Source organism: Octopus sinensis, linkage group LG5, assembly GCF_006345805.1.
Source record: "Octopus sinensis linkage group LG5, ASM634580v1, whole genome shotgun sequence".
NCBI classification, from domain to species: Eukaryota; Metazoa; Mollusca; class Cephalopoda; order Octopoda; family Octopodidae; genus Octopus; species Octopus sinensis.
Genome location: NC_043001.1, coordinates 7,692,338 through 7,712,011, shown reverse-complemented (window position 1 = coordinate 7,712,011; position 19,674 = coordinate 7,692,338).

Below are 19,674 nucleotides of genomic sequence, written 5' to 3'. Positions count from 1 at the left end.
AGCTTCCCATCATGTAACGCAGAATGGACATAAAATAAATATCGGTAAATATATTTCAATTTATTTTCTTGCCAAATTTCCTGGCGTGCCCTTATATTGTTTTCATTTCAGAAAGAATACCAACGGAAAAAAGAAAGAAAATAAAAATATCTCGAGAATTAACTGAGAGCCATTTTTATGAACTATTTTTCATGACTGAAAGAAAATCTAATATCAAGTGTCATAATATATTGATATTAAGATAGTGTTAAATGTTTATATTAATTTTTGATTCTAAATTAGAAATACGTAATTTATTGCAAAATGAGGTTGAAAGATTTATGAACATTAATTAGGAGCGATAAACATATTTAATATTGATTAGAATTTCACTACTCGTATTTAATTTCCGTCATCAGACAGCCTTTTTATATCATAATAATATAGCAAACGATATTTAGATATAACTAATCTCGTTAATTATTCTTGTATAATAAGAGCTCTTTATATTCTGTGAGAAGCGATGTATGCTACGCTAATATTGTAAATTCTACAATAAACCATGCTTATTTTTATTTTCTAATATTTTATTATAATGTGTAATCGAGTTAGCATTGACTCGTTTTACAGAGATATGACTAAAAAACTTGCGTATTCAAATATTTTTAAGTATATACTTCTTTTCAGAATAGTAGTTCACAACCTCCATTATATAATATAATTAATTTGACCATGAGGTTAAAATGATATTATCTATGTTGCTGTGCAATACAAAAAAGTTAGGGTTTATATTACCAATTAATTTGAAACCTTATATATAATGAATAATATTGGAACCAACACTGCTCATGCTCATTCACATATACACGAGCTTACATCCACTTGCTTTCTTCATAATAAACACCGGTAGACATTAAGTAATATACATACATATATATATATATATATATTTGGGCGTGCTGGAAATAAATTTATAAAGAAGAGAATATAGAAAAACAAGCTAATTAATTTTACGCGCTAATACAATTAATCAGTTTAATTACCTTGTACACTAATTTTGATTATTTATAAGTTTTGTTCTGGAAAAAATTCGATTACGGGTGCAGATTACACGAGGGCGATATTGGCTTGCTTTTGAAAATTAATTGACGTGTCGCTGTTGGTATTTAAGGATTCAAGATTGTAGTTCAACAATGACGAGATGGAAAATATTGATATTTTGTGGTAAATATGAGATAGATTTTATTCTTTTGATTATAGAGGCAATTGATGACCAATGCAAAATTATCAACTGAAATGTGGTAATTATCTCTGCTATTGTCAAGAGAATGTCATGGAATTATGAAGGGTGTGCGACTTAGTGTAAGTGAATAATGGAAAGTTTTCAAGGGATGAATATCTTGCGGTAACAAAAACAAATGTAAGTATTATGCTCATACATAGAGTTAAACGTCTCCATGCCTAGCACGGAAGTCTGGACACAAACTGCCGTATATAGCTTGCAATGCATAGCATAAAAATAGCAGTTAGGTTTATAGGGTCACAGGATAAACCACAAAGTAATCCTTTGGGAAGCGCATAAGTGACCAAAGATATTCAACGGATCAAATATAAAGGAAGCTTTTCCATTGAAATAGGTTATAGGTGAGGTACTGAAAGCCAAGTGCAGGTAGTATTCTTAACTGAAATCCAAGTTGGGTAGTATCCTGAGATGTACGAGAAGGTTATCCCGAGTAGTGAGCTAGACATGGCAGGATGATGAACGAAGTAAAAGCATTACTGTTGAAGCTATGAGAAATACAATTGGCATCATTCTCAAGCAGAGAACTGCTTGGCATTCTAGTTGAGATCATCAAGTGAAGAAAAGGATCACATTGCCCCGTTTAAGTAAAGTAGTGCTAAAATTAAGGAACTGTCCTACAGAATATAGTAGACTGCAACATATTTACCCTGAACAATATCAAATGGAATTACGTCTCGTTACTGATCCACTGCAAAATTTCACTCAGGTGTTTCTTTTTTATGTCATTTTTAAAAATTTCATCTAGTTTCAGCTCACGAGCTGTGGCCATGCTGGGGCACCGCCATTTGGTGTTGCTACATGATTTTACTTCACGAATGCTTTTTAGCAATTGACAGTTGGTGCATGAGAGAGTTTGATGCAGCTGCCCTCATCTCCACCTCCTGTCGCAAAGTTGGTTCATCTGGGACACCTGACAGTAAAAGGTCTAGCTTTATTTTGAAGACACCGACATCCAACCCATGCAGGTCCTTCGGGAGGATAATAAAGAGCTGTGGACCTCTGAAGCTTAGGCTATTGCAGTATCTTGTCCTACATCTTGATGGCAAATTTTGAGATCTTGGCACCCAGTTCTAGTATTTTTATAACTCTCGATGACAAAGTTTGGGACAAATCTTTCCAGGATCTTCCAAATGTATATTCTGGCATATCTTTCTCGCCTACGCTCTAAGGAATAGAGTCGCAATCTCTTGAGTCTTTCCCAATAGCTTATATGCTGCATAGAGGCTATCTTTTTCGTGTAGCTTCGTTGGATTGCTTCAAGTTCTGAGATTAATTTGACACTGGTTGGTGACCATAGCTGAGAGCAATAGTCAAAGTGGTGTATATATATATATATATATATATATATTAAGGTATGTAGAAAAATACAACATGGACAAGAACGTATAACTCATAGAAGACGATACAATAACAAGGACAGGACATTCGAACCCTCAGTCTTCAGTCAAGAACCGGATCATCGTAGTAATTTCGGCTGATTAATCTTGAGATTACTAGATCACGGCCAGCCCTCCAAGAAAAACTAAGCTGGAAGCGTAGATTTCCTGGAAGAAGGATCGAATGCATACGAACACCAGGACAGTAAAAGGGACAGATATAAAAAAAACAAAAAACAATAATGGAATACAGAAGCATTAACGGTGAAAACAACAAGTGTCTTACGACTGATAACAAGCAAACAAATTTTTTCTCTGGCGCATTGGAAAAAGCCTTTATAGCGGCGGACGAGGAACAACGATGTTAACACGACAAAAGTCAGGAGCTGAAAGGCAGATTTCGGCCAACAGTCACGTGACAGAGAAGAGGGAAAAGAAAAGAAAGAGAGAGAGAGAAAAGGGGGACAAAACGCAACAAAGAGAGAGAGAGAGAGAGAAAGAAGGAATCAGAGAGGAGAAGGGATGGGTGTCGAAGAATGACCTGTGAGTGCAGAGCGAGACAAAGAATTAGGAGGGTAGTGGAAGACTAGACCAAAGGATCGGAGGAGAGAGAAGATGAATAGAGAGAAAGTAAAAATGAGAGAGAGAGGGAGACAAGAGAGAGTCGTACCAATATTAAGAATATGTGTTCACATTAATGATAAAGGGGGTACGGGGCGCCTGGAATATATGTTAAGGTATGTAGAAAAATACAACATGGACAAGAACGTATAACTCATAGAAGACGATACAATAAACAAGGACAGGACATTCGAACCCCTCAGTCTTCAGTCAAGAACCGGATCATCGTAGTAATTTCGGCTGATTAATCTTGAGATTACTAGATCACGGCCAGCCCTCCAAGAAAAACTAAGCTGGAAGCGTAGATTTCCTGGAAGAAGGATCGAATGCATACGAACACCAGGACAGTAAAAGGGACAGATATAAAAAAAACAAAAAACAATAATGGAATACAGAAGCATTAACGGTGAAAACAACAAGTGTCTTACGACTGATAACAAGCAAACAATTTTTTCTCTGGCGCATTGGAAAAAGCCTTTATAGCGGCGGACGAGGAACAACGATGTTAACACGACAAAAGTCAGGAGCTGAAAGGCAGATTTCGGCCAACAGTCACGTGACAGAGAAGAGGGAAAAGAAAAGAAAGAGAGAGAGAGAAAAGGGGGACAAAACGCAACAAAGAGAGAGAAGAGAGAGAAAGAAGGAATCAGAGAGGAGAAGGGATGGGTGTCGAAGAATGACCTGTGAGTGCAGAGCGAGACAAAGAATTAGGAGGGTAGTGGAAGACTAGACCAAAGGATCGGAGGAGAGAGAAGATGAATAGAGAGAAAGTAAAAATGAGAGAGAGAGGGAGACAAAGAGAGAGTCGTACCAATTATTAAGAATATGTGTTCACATTAATGATAAAGGGGGTACGGGGCGCCTGGAATATATGTTAAGGTATGTAGAAAAATACAACATGGACAAGAACGTATAACTCATAGAAGACGATACAATAAACAAGGACAGGACATTCGAACCCCTCAGTCTTCAGTCAAGAACCGGATCATCGTAGTAATTTCGGCTGATTAATCTTGAGATTACTAGATCACGGCCAGCCCTCCAAGAAAAACTAAGCTGGAAGCGTAGATTTCCTGGAAGAAGGATCGAATGCATACGAACACCAGGACAGTAAAAGGGACAGATATAAAAAAAACAAAAAACAATAATGGAATACAGAAGCATTAACGGTGAAAACAACAAGTGTCTTACGACTGATAACAAGCAAACAAATTTTTTCTCTGGCGCATTGGAAAAAGCCTTTATAGCGGCGGACGAGGAACAACGATGTTAACACGACAAAAGTCAGGAGCTGAAAGGCAGATTTCGGCCAACAGTCACGTGACAGAGAAGAGGGAAAAGAAAAGAAAGAGAGAGAGAGAAAAGGGGGACAAAACGCAACAAAGAGAGAGAAGAGAGAGAAAGAAGGAATCAGAGAGGAGAAGGGATGGGTGTCGAAGAATGACCTGTGAGTGCAGAGCGAGACAAAGAATTAGGAGGGTAGTGGAAGACTAGACCAAAGGATCGGAGGAGAGAGAAGATGAATAGAGAGAAAGTAAAAATGAGAGAGAGAGAGGGAGACAAGAGAGAGTCGTACCAATTATTAAGAATATGTGTTCACATTAATGATAAAGGGGGTACGGGGCGCCTGGAATATATGTTAAGGTATGTAGAAAAATACAACATGGACAAGAACGTATAACTCATAGAAGACGATACAATAAACAAGGACAGGACATTCGAACCCCTCAGTCTTCAGTCAAGAACCGGATCATCGTAGTAATACCACTTTGACTATTGCTCTCAACTATGGTCACCAACCAGTGTCAAATTAATCTCAGAACTTGAAGCAATCCAACGAAGCTACACGAAAAAGATAGCCTCTATGCAGCATATAAGCTATTGGGAAAGACTCATATATATATATATATATATATATATATATATATATATACCATTTTGTTTTGCAGCGCATCTCCCCTGTTTGTTGATTTTTGCGATTGTTGAAACGAAGAAACAGCCTGCTTCAGTGAAAATTTGCTTTCGGCTAGTGAAAACAGTAGCCGAAACACTTGTGACGTTTCAAAAAGTTTCTATGTGTAAAACATTTGTCACTTGAAATCCTTCCTCGTTCAGGACATTCATTCAGTCGACCTCCCGAACGAATGAAGGTATCGTGAAAATGGCGAATACTTTGAAGTCGAGGTAAGTGCAAACGTTTAAAACTAAGTGAATAAAACAATATTGCAAAATTCAGGTTTCTTTCAGATGTGCCTTCTTATACTTACATATATATGTATGTGTGTGCGCGCACACACACACACACATACACACGCGCACACATATATATATGTACACATGTGCGAGGACAGACGGCCTGCGCGCGTCGGTAATGTGGGAAAACTGGAGATATTTTAATTGTGATTGTATAATTCATGTTGATATTCATGAGTTACAGCTTAAAAAGAAATTATTCCCTGGCCAATAAGTTAAGCACACGGTCCAAATGAATAATAAGTTTCTTCCAAGCAAAGTTCTCAGTTTGCCGTCACTTCAAATAATACACTGTTTTTCACCGAAATATTGAATTCATGACGTATTCTAAGAAATTATCTTACCTGACATAATTCTGTTCCTTTTAATGATATCCCAGGTCATATTTGCAGAATCAGTATGTATTCCCCTAAAATGTTAAACTTATCAAATCTGATCTAATCAACACATAAGTTTTTTCGGTAGAGTTACATGCAATCACGCAAAGTATATTATTACCACCACACCAGAAAGAGAACACGGAAGATCTGCAAAAGTAGCTCGCACTGTTCAAACAAGATAGGCTTCCGAAAAATGGCTTTAATTGTCACACCCACAGATACAGAAACAAAGGGCAAAACAATTAAGCCATTAGCATGACATACGGAAGAATATGCCCTATCTCATAAAGTGTTTTAACGGTACTGAAACATCTAAGGCGACGAGCTGGCAGAATGTTAGCACGCCGGGCGAAATGCCTAGCAGTATTTTGTCTGCCGTTACGTTCTGAGTTCAAATTCCGCCGAGATCAACTTTGCCTTTCATCCTTTCGGGGTCGAAAAAATAAGTACCAGTTACGCACTGGGTCGATGTAATCGACTTAATCCGTCTGTCTGTCCTTATTGTCCTCTCTGTGTTTAGTCTCTTGTGGGTAGTAAAGAAATAGGTACTGAAACATCTAAGGCGGCGAGCTGGCAGAAATGTTAGCACACCGGCCAAATGCGTAGTCGTATTTTGTCTGCCGTTACGTTCTGAGTTCAAATTCCGCCGAGGTCAACTTTGCCTTTCATCCTTTCGGAGTCGATTAAATAAGTACCAGTTATGCAATGGGGTCGATGTAATCGACTTAATCTGTTTGTCTGTCCTTACTGCCCTCTCTGTGTTTAGTCCCTTGTGGGTAGTAAAGAAATAGGTACTGAAGCATCTAAACTTTTAACTTATCTCAATTAACAATCGAAACAATTCCATATAATGGCTGAAGTATATGAGTTTTATTCATCAATATCTGCATACCACAATGCTAGACAGAGAAACCATGCCCATCATCAATACATACGAAAGAGTAACAAGTGCAGGACAGACATCTCGACACGGACAGAATTTAAGGCCTAGGTGGTGTGAACATAACTTATATGGAAATCATTTCTAATTCTGTCAAGATCTCTGACAATTGTGGCTTTCCAATTAAATCGGTGCAAGAGTTCATAGAGCACACGACCTCCATTAAAAGATCAAAGACAATTTATCGAGCGTAGCTTTTGTAGCTTCTGTGATAATAATGAATGCCTTGCCCTTTGTGCTTGATTTCAAACGTGTGTGAAAAACTCATACATAACTCAATATATAAAGCCACAAATTTAAATATATTGGAAGACAAATACCCAGTCTTCATGACAAGATGCTAACCTATATGTTCTCAAGAATTTCCATGTTCAATAACCGACAAAATTATATGGATGTTACACAACGAATCAAGAACTGTGTATTTATAGGGAAAATATAAAGAGCATATCTGATTAAGAAATCAGCCGCAAGCTTAGTACATATTCCAGGCATGCATACAGCTGCGACATATAAGTCTGTTCCATAGTATCTTGTCATACTCGTTAAGAAAATCATCCCAAACAGGAAGAAGTCCTGCCGGGCTTTTTACACTCACCTGAAAATGAAAAATATGCGATGTTCAATTTATATAAAAAGACCAGTTTTTTTTATCACTAAGTCGACGTGGTCATCTATAGTTGTACAAACACACATCCACACGCATACCCACACACATACATACACAGACAACCACATATACAGAGCGAGAGACAGATATATATATATATATATATATATATATATTCATTCCTTTCTCTCTCTCTCCTTATATATATATATATATATATATACACACACACATATATATATGTATATATACTTATTCATATACACACACATATATATACATATATACATCTATAATATACATATATTTATTTATATACATATATATATATATATATACAATACATACAAGCATACATACTCACACACACACACACAAACACATATGAATTAGTTAGATAGACAGATATATACATACATAAAACACACATTTACATATATGTAGGCACGTGTGTTTGTGTATTACATATTTGCTATAACATTTTTGTTCCAAGAGCTGTAGATAGTTATATATTTCATTGAATGACATATGTAGAAAGTTGTGAATATTGAACGCCTTAATACTGCGTGTACATGAATAAAATATTAGATAATAACGCTAATCTACAGGGGCAGAAATTAATGCTAAATAGTTTCGTTTCTGTTTCATTTGATGTTCAATGCGGCGATTTACGATAATGTAGGAGTGATATTAAGTTTCGTATTAATAGGATTAGAATCAAATAAACTGATGTCGCGGTTCTGCTGAGTATAGAATTCAAAGAATATGTTTGTTGCTTGGCTATTAAAATGCGTATTAGAATGTGTATGAGTAGATTAATGTAAGGGAGAGAAAAGACATAATTTCACTTTACAATACTTAGGAATTCAGTATCTTATAATGTGAGGCAATAATAGCGGAATTGCTTCCAAACCCATTTTCTATTGATACAAGTTTAATGTAATATCCAGTCACATTAGGCTTCAAATTGGCCATTTCCTACATTTTATAAACATCATTGTTTATTAAGATATCTCGTTCAGAGCTCAGCTAATAAGGAATATATACATAAGAAGCTACTCGCCAGATTTTTATATTTTCTACTGTGCTTCCACGCTTTTTCCAATAACTAAATTTTACCTGATCAATACGTCTGAGAATTTGGTTCTTGTGTGATTTATTTAATGCGTTTCTTAATTTGTGGGAAAATCTCGAATGAATGCTCTTCAGATGTTCAGACGTAATACAACAGATACCAGTTCTTAGATAATTTATAAGTAAGTACATCATTAGTTGCCTATTCACCTCCAAGGGCAATAAATCAATAATTCATATATTCATTATAATTATATTTTTAAACTGATATATTTGGGCATAACAACTGTGTAGACATAGTTCTTTATAAAGTTTCATTATTGAAATCTGCATTTTGCAGCTGATAGTTTGCTTATTTTTATGTTAAGTAATCAATATATTACAAGTCCGGTGCATAATTAATGTATACACAGTAAAAGTATTCCGCTATAACTTTTAACAGATTGTTAATACACTTCCATGCTTTGTCGAAAAGATAACAAATTATAAATTAAATTAACAAATTATAGAAATAAAAATAATGAATTTTTTTTGATGTGCAGATATCCCTTTTCTCGAAATCAGTGCCGTAGAGGGAAATAATTGAATTCATTTCATAATGCGCCAAAATGAAGATATGCAGCAAGGGACGATGATGAAAATTTTGGAATGGTTTTACTGAGGTAGAATATGAAGAGCATCATATCGTGTGTATCGTTATATTACAAATAAGATGACAACAAACAGAAACCGCCCTAATAGAAGAAGTCTTTATAGAAGTCACAAATTATTTAACAGTAAAATTCACTCTATGGCCTGGGAAACACGTTGTCCCAAATTTCATATTATAGATAAATTCGCTTCACACTTTATTTATTATATAATCACTACATTATGACAGAATATTGAATCACATTGTATAATATCGTAGGGAGAGCAAGCATTTGATTTGCGGATACCATCACAATAACAAGTGTTCGCAGTTAACCGTAAGATAGAAGCGAGCCTTTAAAAATAAGCTTGCTACAAATTCTTCTACAACAACAAAATTTATAGACTCATTTTTCTTTTCACCAAAAGTTGTGATATAACAAGTGTAGCAAATTATAGAGGAATTACTCTGGTCCCAACTGCAGCAGATGTTTGTAACAAACTTCTGCTTAATAGGATTGTGCCTATGCTCGATCCCCTTCTTCGTAAGAATCAGGATATATTGAAAACGGGCCGGTCAACAACTACTCAAATTCTGTCCATCCATCGCATACTGGAAGGAATGAAAATGTTTAACAATCTGATTTGTCGACTTTTGCAAAGCTTTTGATTCCATCAGCTGAGGAATTCTTGCACTCCACGGTATTCCTCCCAGGATTGCTGATGCTGCCAGAGCGCTGTACATAAACACCACTGCCTCAGTTACATCTCCTGACGGAGAGAGTAATTTCTTTGAAGTTGAAGCAGGTGTTCTGCAGGGTGACACACTCGCTGCCCTCTTATTCATTTTTGTTTTCGGCTATGTTCTAATCATTTCGTTAGACAGTATGGATGAAAAGGGACTCCTTTTGAACACCCATTAGAGCAGTCGACATTGTGCACAATATTTAATTGATTTTGACTTTGCTGACGATCTTGCCTTTATATCCCATTGTATTAATGATGTAGAATCTTTGTTACAAGCACTGGAAAAAGCAGCAAATCAGGTCGGCCTTTACTGTAACGAGAGTAAGATAGAATTTACCACGAGTTTATCAAGACCTCCTCCTAGTTAACTGAACATAAATGGCTCAATAATATATCAATCAAAAACTTTGACGATTTTAAATATCTTGTATCACACATAGTAGACTCCGAAAAGGACTTTCGCATCAACAATGCTCTTGCTTGGGATACATGTAACAGACTTGATAAGATCTGACATTCCATCCACGTTAAAAGTTAAAATATTTACAACACTGATTGAGCTGATCCTTATCTCTGTATCAGAGATCTGGACCTTATCGGCTCTCTTAGAAAAACAAGTAGATGTAACATATATGAACCTGCTCAGAAAGATACAATACAACATTCGGAGATCACGCCCAACACTTAGTAACAACTACGGAATTACGATACAAATATCCCTCAAGCTGAAATCAGAAACGGCTTCAATATGCTGGCCCCTGTCATCGAACTAAGAAAGAGGTTATTTCATCTCTGATCCTATGGCATCCCTCTGTATTTTTATCTCCAGGAAACTGACATTTCCAGATACTATATCTCGGGACTCAGGGCTGGATATAAGAGATCTGAACACAGCATTGCAGACTGTGTGGTGGGGAAAGGGATTGTCAATGGAGTTCCGACCAGTCTTAAGTTGGTTGAAGGATGATGATGATAGATTCATGCCCATGTAAGCAGTATATCAAAAGCTAAAAACATCTTTCATTTTTTGTCATAGTTTGACGTCGTAAAATTTAGGAGATGTGTTGTTCGATTACATTGACCCCAGCTCATGCTTTTTTTTTGACAGAGGGAAGAAAAAAAGGGATTTAAGCACAGAATGTATAGATATATGATTAAAAGTTTCCGGTAATTTGCAATGTTTGTAACTTATGTACAAATGAAGAACAATCTTTGGAAGGGATTAGCTGTATAAATGAAACCATGTATGTGAGAGGCAGATTAAAACCTATAATTTTATTGAGAAAGAAATGAGGAAACTGTAAGGTAACCTTTGTGAGATTTCAACTTAATATGTAGTCCAACAAAAGATATTACAAATCATATTTTTCGATGCGCTGACAATTCTCAAATCCAATATCAATAAATGCTTCCAGTTTGGCCTATCAGTATCCACTCAGGGCAAATATATCATTTTAGAACAAAAGGGACATTTTAGTTTAGGTCATTTGCGTTTCAATAGCAAAACAAAAGAAGAGAAAAATAATTATATTATAATAAAATGGACTGAAATTAAATTATGAAAAATGTATTGGTATAATATAAGATGGAATATGTATAATTGCCCGAAACGTGGCCTAAATACCCTCGTGTAGTACTGCATCACACGTTAAGTCATTTGATGCTGTATATCTGAAAAATTCTAGTAAGTCACCTACGGTTATTGCGTCTTCTCAGAACACGAGATTCGTTAAGCATTGAAACCAAATCACGCTTGCATCTGTTACTGATCGTGTGTGACTAAATTCAGACATTCTTTCGCTTTTTAGATATATGCTGGTTTTCGGTTTGAACTCATTTAATTTTGTCGACCCTTAAAAGTTACATTACATGGCATTGTCTCTCTAACAATATATTTCTTTCTGTTTTATTTCTTCGTTTTCTATTATTTTTTTATCCTACTGTTTCACACAGCGGAGCGTAGAAGAAAGGAACGTCTACTTTCTGATTTTCATTTTTCTATAAGTGAGCTTTATGTAGTTTGATTGTTTCATATTCAATATTCCCTCTGGTTGTTCTAATATATTATACGTAATATCATTTGTGACGAATACAATTTACGGATGTTACTTGAAGCTGCATCGAAATTTCTAAAATTACAGAGGGCTCTCTAAATGTGTTTGAAGAATCATGTTTATATCAAGTGTCTACGACCATTAGAGTAAGCTTCAAATTTGCATGAAATGAAGAATTAGGTTGATGAAAAAATTATCGCTTGGTCAAGTTTACATACGCTGCATATTATATGCGTATCCATGATTTTCTCTAATATAAATAGCTGTGAATTCTATATTTTTGATATCCTTAGTAGAACCTATAGAATTTCAAAATTCGAATCTGCTATGCACACGATCTTCGCAACTACTACGTAATCGAAAAAGTTCTCATTAGTCTCTCTCAGTATCATTTTTTTACTTTTCGAGCAGGATTATATGTTATCAACCGTGAAATGACTCACTGAAAACTTGGCTTTTGTCTTTTATGTAATCAACAAAAACATTTAGGGCACTTTTTAAACAAATAGATAACATTTTATCCTGAAACATGAAGATAGCAATTTGTCTTGAAACACAAAGATAACATATTATCTTGAAACATAAATATACCACTATATTTTTAAACATAATGTTAACCCTCATCTTGAAACAAAGATAACACCTTATCTTGAAAGCAGCTGACAAAACACACCAAAACTGTAGCGGAATATAGCGACCGACAGTAATGACACAAAACCACAATCTTACAATCAGAGAAACTTTATAGGAAAGAACAATGCCTAGCCATAAATATATGGAGATATAATGAAAAGCAATACCCTATACTAGTGCGGATACTCCAGGAGGACGTTACATTTGGCTACGTCATGAACATCGTGACGACTCGTCATGAATGTGAAAGGGCCTTGTAATGGGTGTGAAAGTGAGTCGTCATGTGTGGGAGAGAAATAAATGAGGATATAGATTTTACAGACAGCATAATGGTCTGCAGTGCCATGTGCCAATAATTATACGTGAAACTGGTTGAAAGACGTGTGAAGTATAAGATACCAGTTTCTATGACAAAGTTCTTGCGATTATCATGGGATGCACGCCTCTGTGATGCAAGTATGAGAAAAGGAATCAAAACCTTCAATTACCATTTTCAAAATAACGATGAATTTGTATGATTAACATAATGGATATCGTAATTGTTTTCAGCCAAAGCCTTGCACAAAAACATCGATAAACGTCGAAGCTCTACAACAGAACATCAGGAATCTGCAAGGTGTAGACACGGGAGGCTTCACAAAACGTCTAGACAGTTTTTTTTGTCTGCAAAACAGGATGAACCCATATCACGGCTGAAGGTAGTAAATGCGATACACCTGCTTGGCCTCAGGCTCTGACTGAAAGCCATAGAAGATAATGGATAAAGGATAATCTGATGAAATATAAGTAATTTCAAATTCAAATAGCGCAAAGTAGTTAATGAAAAATAAGAAGCTATATGCATTCTTTTGGCTGCTAATTATGGAAGAAAGGAAAATGATTTAAAGAAACACGCGTACAAACATGCACACAACTACACGCAACACACAAAGAAAACACACATACGCACACATAAACAACGCACATATACACAGGGAGGGCATACCGTCTAAATAGATGGGAAATGAGGATATTATCCGGGCCCATCGTTCCACAGAGGTTAGTCCATTTGATTTCATTTCCTGGGGTATCCTAATGTAAAATGTGCATTCAATGGAAATCATGGGAATGAACCATGTGATAGATTGCATTACCCGCGCAAAAACACATACACATTCGCACACACATATACAATCCAAATTTACAGAAAACAAAAGACAAAGACAGTTGAAGGAAAAACAAGCAAGTAGTTTAACGCTCGTGTAAAATGGGAAAGTCTTTGACGTAGAGCCTAAGCTCTTCTACAGAAACGGTTAGGAGTAAAACCGAAAGCGGAAAGAGAAAAAGATGTGTATGGGATTCATGGTTCAACATCGATCATATACGGAGGTGAGAGTTCGAATCCCACCGCTGCCAAGGTATCATTTTTAGGCGCAGAAGTGGCTGTGCGATAAGTAGCTTGCTTACCAAACATATGGTTCCGGGTTCAGTCCCACTGCGTGGCACCTTCGGCAAGTGTCTTCTACTAAAGCCTCGGGCCGACCAAAGCCTTTGGGTGGATTTGGTGGAGGGAAATTGAAAAATGCCCGTCGTATATATGTATATATATATATGTATATATATATATATATATATATATTATATATATATATATATATATATATATATATATATATATATAATGATAATAATTGAGGGAATATTATTCCTAACTTACAGGGAAAAATTCAATTTAAAAATATTAATCAAATTTCACAAAATATAATGTATATATAAAAATTAGAAAAAAACACCTTTTATCAATTTAAAATGAACAATTAAATTACACCATCTAGAAAATTACATATAAGAGAAATATTAAAAATAAAATACTAATAATATACCGATGATTAAGTAACTTGCAAAATAATAATAATAACGTATATGTGTGTGTGTGTGTGTTTGTGCGTCTGTGTTTGTCCCCCAAACATTACCTGACTACTATGTAACTGAATGACACTCTAATTATTCCTGCTCTAGGTTCTGGGGTTTTACTGCTCCGTTTTAGGGCTTCCCTTCCTCTTCCATATCTTCGTATTTTTCTGTTCTTATGTGTATCTCTTTCCCTGTACCGAAACACACTAACATCACAAACTATATCTCTCCACAACATACATCATAAATATATCATGATAATTTGATTTCGAACAATTCTCTAGCTTATCTATTTCATGATATTTTCCCTTTCAGTTGTTACTGACTAATACCGTTTTATGGTCAAATACATGAATTTCGGTAACAATGGTTTTGCCCGCACTGGATGACCCACCACCAGTATACAACTAAAACTGTTTTCCTGCATGCAGTCCTGTCCACTCTTTCTTCTTCTTATAATAATAATAATAATAACAATAATAATAATAATAATAATAATAATAATAATAATAATAATTATTATTATTATTATTATTATTATCATTATTATTATTATTATTATCATTATTATTATTATTATCATTATTATTATTATTATTATTATTATTATTATTATCATCATCATCATTATCATCATTATTATTATTATTATTATTATTATTATTATTATTATACGCTGCTCTTCTTCCCGTTCACCTCCATGTACTTCACTTTCGTCTCTCCTGATCGTTTTCCTCCCCTTCCTTCCTTTTCTCCTCCCTATTACTATACGTATTAACCCTCATGATTTCACACTCTCCGCATAATATCTAACCCAAATGCACAACCCGCATCCACCTTTTCAATCTTTTCTTTTTTTTATTTCCGCCCGATATGTATGTAGACAGAAAGTCTAAAAGACGCACATTGTAATAGCACACCTTTGATGCAAGTCTAATGAAGTGCCTCTCCAATTCTCCCTGATTTTTCATTTAGAATTTTCACATAAACAGGCATTGCAAATGGAGATGATGCGGAAATATTTGTAACTTATAACTAAAAATTTGTTATATAATTTTCTTTGTTGTCTTCTTTTTATTGGATTATACACATATGATCGATGCCCATATACGTTTTCCAATTTAATGTTCTACTGATGTGCAGAGTACCTCACCAAATTACAAGAGAATCATACGTGCGTACGATATTCATAAAATATGTTATGGAAAAAATAATTCTAAGTAATGTAAATAGATATACACACCACAACATTGAATTTCGTTTGAAAAGATTGAAGATTTAAAACAAGAAAAACTCTTGAATTCTCTTTCCTGAAATTGCATATTCTTGGAAGGACAACAATTAAGGTTTATTATTTTAACTATCTACACAGTCAACTGCGCTAATCACATCAGTATCAAATCAGATCTGTTTAACTAACATAGCAAATTTATATTTCACTGAGAAACAATAGCACTGCTCCTGTATATATCGAAACAAGTAAAGGTACATCATCGACAAACAATAGAAATTAACTAGGCAGAGTATGACGCAAATTATGATTTAATAGTAACTCAATGAGTAAATTATTTCTATACTTTATATGTATATTCTAGCTATTAACACGAGATAGACTTCTTTTATTAAAATTGATACTTAAACATAGTGAATGTGATTTTTCTATGTAATCGTTAAAATATCTGTTCATTCTAGTTATTGATTTTTTGCCATGAATAAAATTTCGCATAATTACACTTTTATATTACTCGTTTAATATTTCAGTATATTACTAAACGTAATGGCAGTGTTAATGTATAATGCGTGTAATTATTGTGATTAGTGTTAAAATACTATTTAGTAAGACGTTTAAATCAAGTGATAGGGAAAGCGAATGAAGTCTATAGATTCCTTGAGTGATGTAGTTATATTCACCTCTGTCTCTATTATTAAGAAACAGGTAATTGGTCTAAGTCTTAATAAATGCCATGTGCTGCCAACTAAAACTACAGTATTCGAAATCAATTATTATGTAACAAAACTGAATGGTAGTCAAAATGATTTAACTCGACAAAAATATGTGGCATAATTTTAGATAGAACGCAAACAATTATTTAATAACAAAGCAAATTTGACTAAAATCGCATCATTAATAGCGTTTGCTGGCACAGGCGCGCAAGTTTAGATTGTATATGTTTCACTGTTTATTTTTTACAGACATCCTCTACATATTCAAATGATGAAGTATGTTTGTCAAAAACTAGTGTCCTATGAAATAGTTTAGATTGATCAAATGCATTAAAGAAGGTTCATGAGCAACATTACCTTTGCTATTTTTATAGGTATAATTGCATCCTTAACGGTTTCTGAGCGACTGAGTGATATCCTGCAAACGATGAAGCAGAAAGATGCAGGAAAACGTCTCCTATGTTTCCATGGCTCTACTCAGATCTGAAGCTAATGTGTGTATTTCCAGAAGTCTAAGAGGATAACATTGTCCTGGGACTCTTCTCTCAGCGAATGATCTTCTCACGTCCAATTACATTTGAACATGTTAAACATGACCTTATAGGAATATATTTTATTCATTGCTTCTCCGCGCGGTGTTAGTAATTTAAACAATGTTACAATACACTTTTTTCGTGTATGCCTATCAGTTCAGACGAATCTGCGTGTGAAGGCCGTGAATAGGAAACTGATTATTGAACCCGTTCATTAAGTATTCTATAATGAAATACAAAGCGAAAATTTGCAGGTTCAGTGTTGGTAATGTTTTTTAATGGTTGAAACAAATTAGCAATTACAGATAATTAATTATGCTTTCCAAACGTATTTTTATATTTTATTTTATAATTTATAGAAAACAAAATAATGTGATTATTGATAAATTTATGTTTAAACACTGCGTCAAGAATACTGATGCTTATTAATTGTTCACGGGGAACAGTATTTCACAGGTAGAAACACTGAATTTTATAATATACCTGTTTCGTTGATCGCACCAACAAATCTTATAATTGACACCTCGTGCAACAAAATTTTACACAAGTTTTCAAAAGTCTTAAACACTTATGGCGTGCAAATTAGAAGCTCCATATTTCTCTAACAACTAAGGTTGCTGTGCTTATAATTAGATTTGCTAATTGTTTCCGAGAGTAGGTTAAATGATGTTAAAGATCTAATCAAACCGCAATAGGGTTATTTTTTTTCTTTGCTCTACGAATTTTGTCTCGACGAAAATTTTGGCATTATATTACAAAAATACAATATTTACTAGAAGGTAACGCTTTTCCTGTTACTGAATGGCTAATGTGCGTCTTCAAGGCTTCGGTCATGCTAGTTTCAACACATAGTTTCCGATCAAAATGGTTGCGGTGAAAGTAGAACTAATCTCTATCTATCTATCTATCTATCTATCTATCTATCTATCTATCTATCTATCTATCTATCTATCTATCTATCTATCTATCTATCTATCTAAATATTCATACATACATGTGTGTGTATGTGTTTGTGTGCAAGTATATATATATAATAGAAAAAATTGAAGTCAACACGAAGGAGTATATTTCAATATTTATTTTTTAATCTCTACAATTGTTTCCACGCAAGGTAGTTACTTGTCCAGGTGTGTAGGTACTTGCTTATGCAAATCTTTCCCAGCATTATAAGAACTAGTGGTGTTTCCTCAGGTAATATGTAAATCTTTTATCCGTATGTTTAAAATCCTCGTCTTCAAGAACATTCGCTCGGTCTGGCCTTAATTTAGTAGTACCCTATTCTTTTGTCTCCGAATTTTCAATTTTGTTCAAATATCTATTCACACACAGTTGCCTAAATTTAAACCTGGAAGTACGTAAAATAGCACTTCTGGATAGCACAGGGCAATTCTGAATGTAGAAGAGCATTATACCGTAATCGCCTACGTTTTTAACAAAATACAACTACGTTCTTAAAGAAAGTATACCATAACTATGTATGTATGTAAGTATGTATATGTATGTATGTATTTATGTATGTATGTATATATGTATGTATATATATGTATGTATAGAGACAGCCCCTATACGTGGCCTTCATCGACCTGGCTAAGGCGTTCGACTCAGTCAGCAGGGAGGGGCTGTTTGCGCTCCTGGGTAGGATAGGTTGCCCTCCCAGACTGCTGAAACTCATCACCTCCTTTCACGACGGTATGCAGGGAACAGTGCAGTTTGACGGATCGCCCTCGGAGCTGTTCCCCATCCAGAGTGGAGTGAAACAGGGTTGCGTTCTGGCGCCGACGCTCTTCGGAATTTTCTTCTCCCTTGTCCTGTCCTATGCCTTCAGAACGTCCGACGACGGAGTGTTCCTCCACACCAGGGCTGATGGTGGATTGTTCAATCTTGCGCGCCTCAGAGCTAAGACCAAAGTCCGTCAGGTGCTGATCAGAGAGATCCTCTTTGCTGACGATGCCGCCCTAACATCACACAACCAGCCGGGTCTCCAGAGGCTGGTCAGCTCCCTGGCGGATGCCTGCTAAGAGTTCGGCCTTACCATCGGCCTGAAAAAGACAGAGATCATGGGCCAGGACGTCGGAGGGGTCCCCAGCATCAGTGTCGGCGACCACAGCTTGCAGGTGGTGAACGAGTCCACTTACCTGGGATCGACGGTCTCCAGCAGCCTGTCCCTCGAGCCGGAGCTGAACAGACGGATTGGGAATGCTGCTGCTGCCATGGCTAAGCTTTCCAGGAGAGTGTGGGAAAACGACATGCTCACAATAACCACCAAGATCGCAGTGTACTGAGCCTGCGTGCTGAGCACCCTACTCTACGGCAGCGAGAGCTAGACAACATACACCCGGCAAGAATGCCGCCTCAGCGGCTTCCACATGCGGTGTCTTCGACGGATCCTTGGCATCTCCTGGAAGGATCGAGTACCAAACGGAGTCATCCTAGAACAGATTAATATGCCAAGCATGCATGCCCTCCTCGTGCGGAGACTACTGCGCTGGCTCGGACACGTCTGCCGCATGCAGGACGGTCGCATGCCTAAAGACATCCTGTACAGCGAACTCACCACGGGATCCCGACCCAAGGGACGTCCACAGCTACGATACAGGGATGTGTGCAAGCGCGACCTGAGGAATGCCAACATCTGTGTGGACACGTGGGAGGTAACAGCTGCTGACCGCTCTGCCTGGCGTCGGACAGTGAGGAAAGGCGTTTC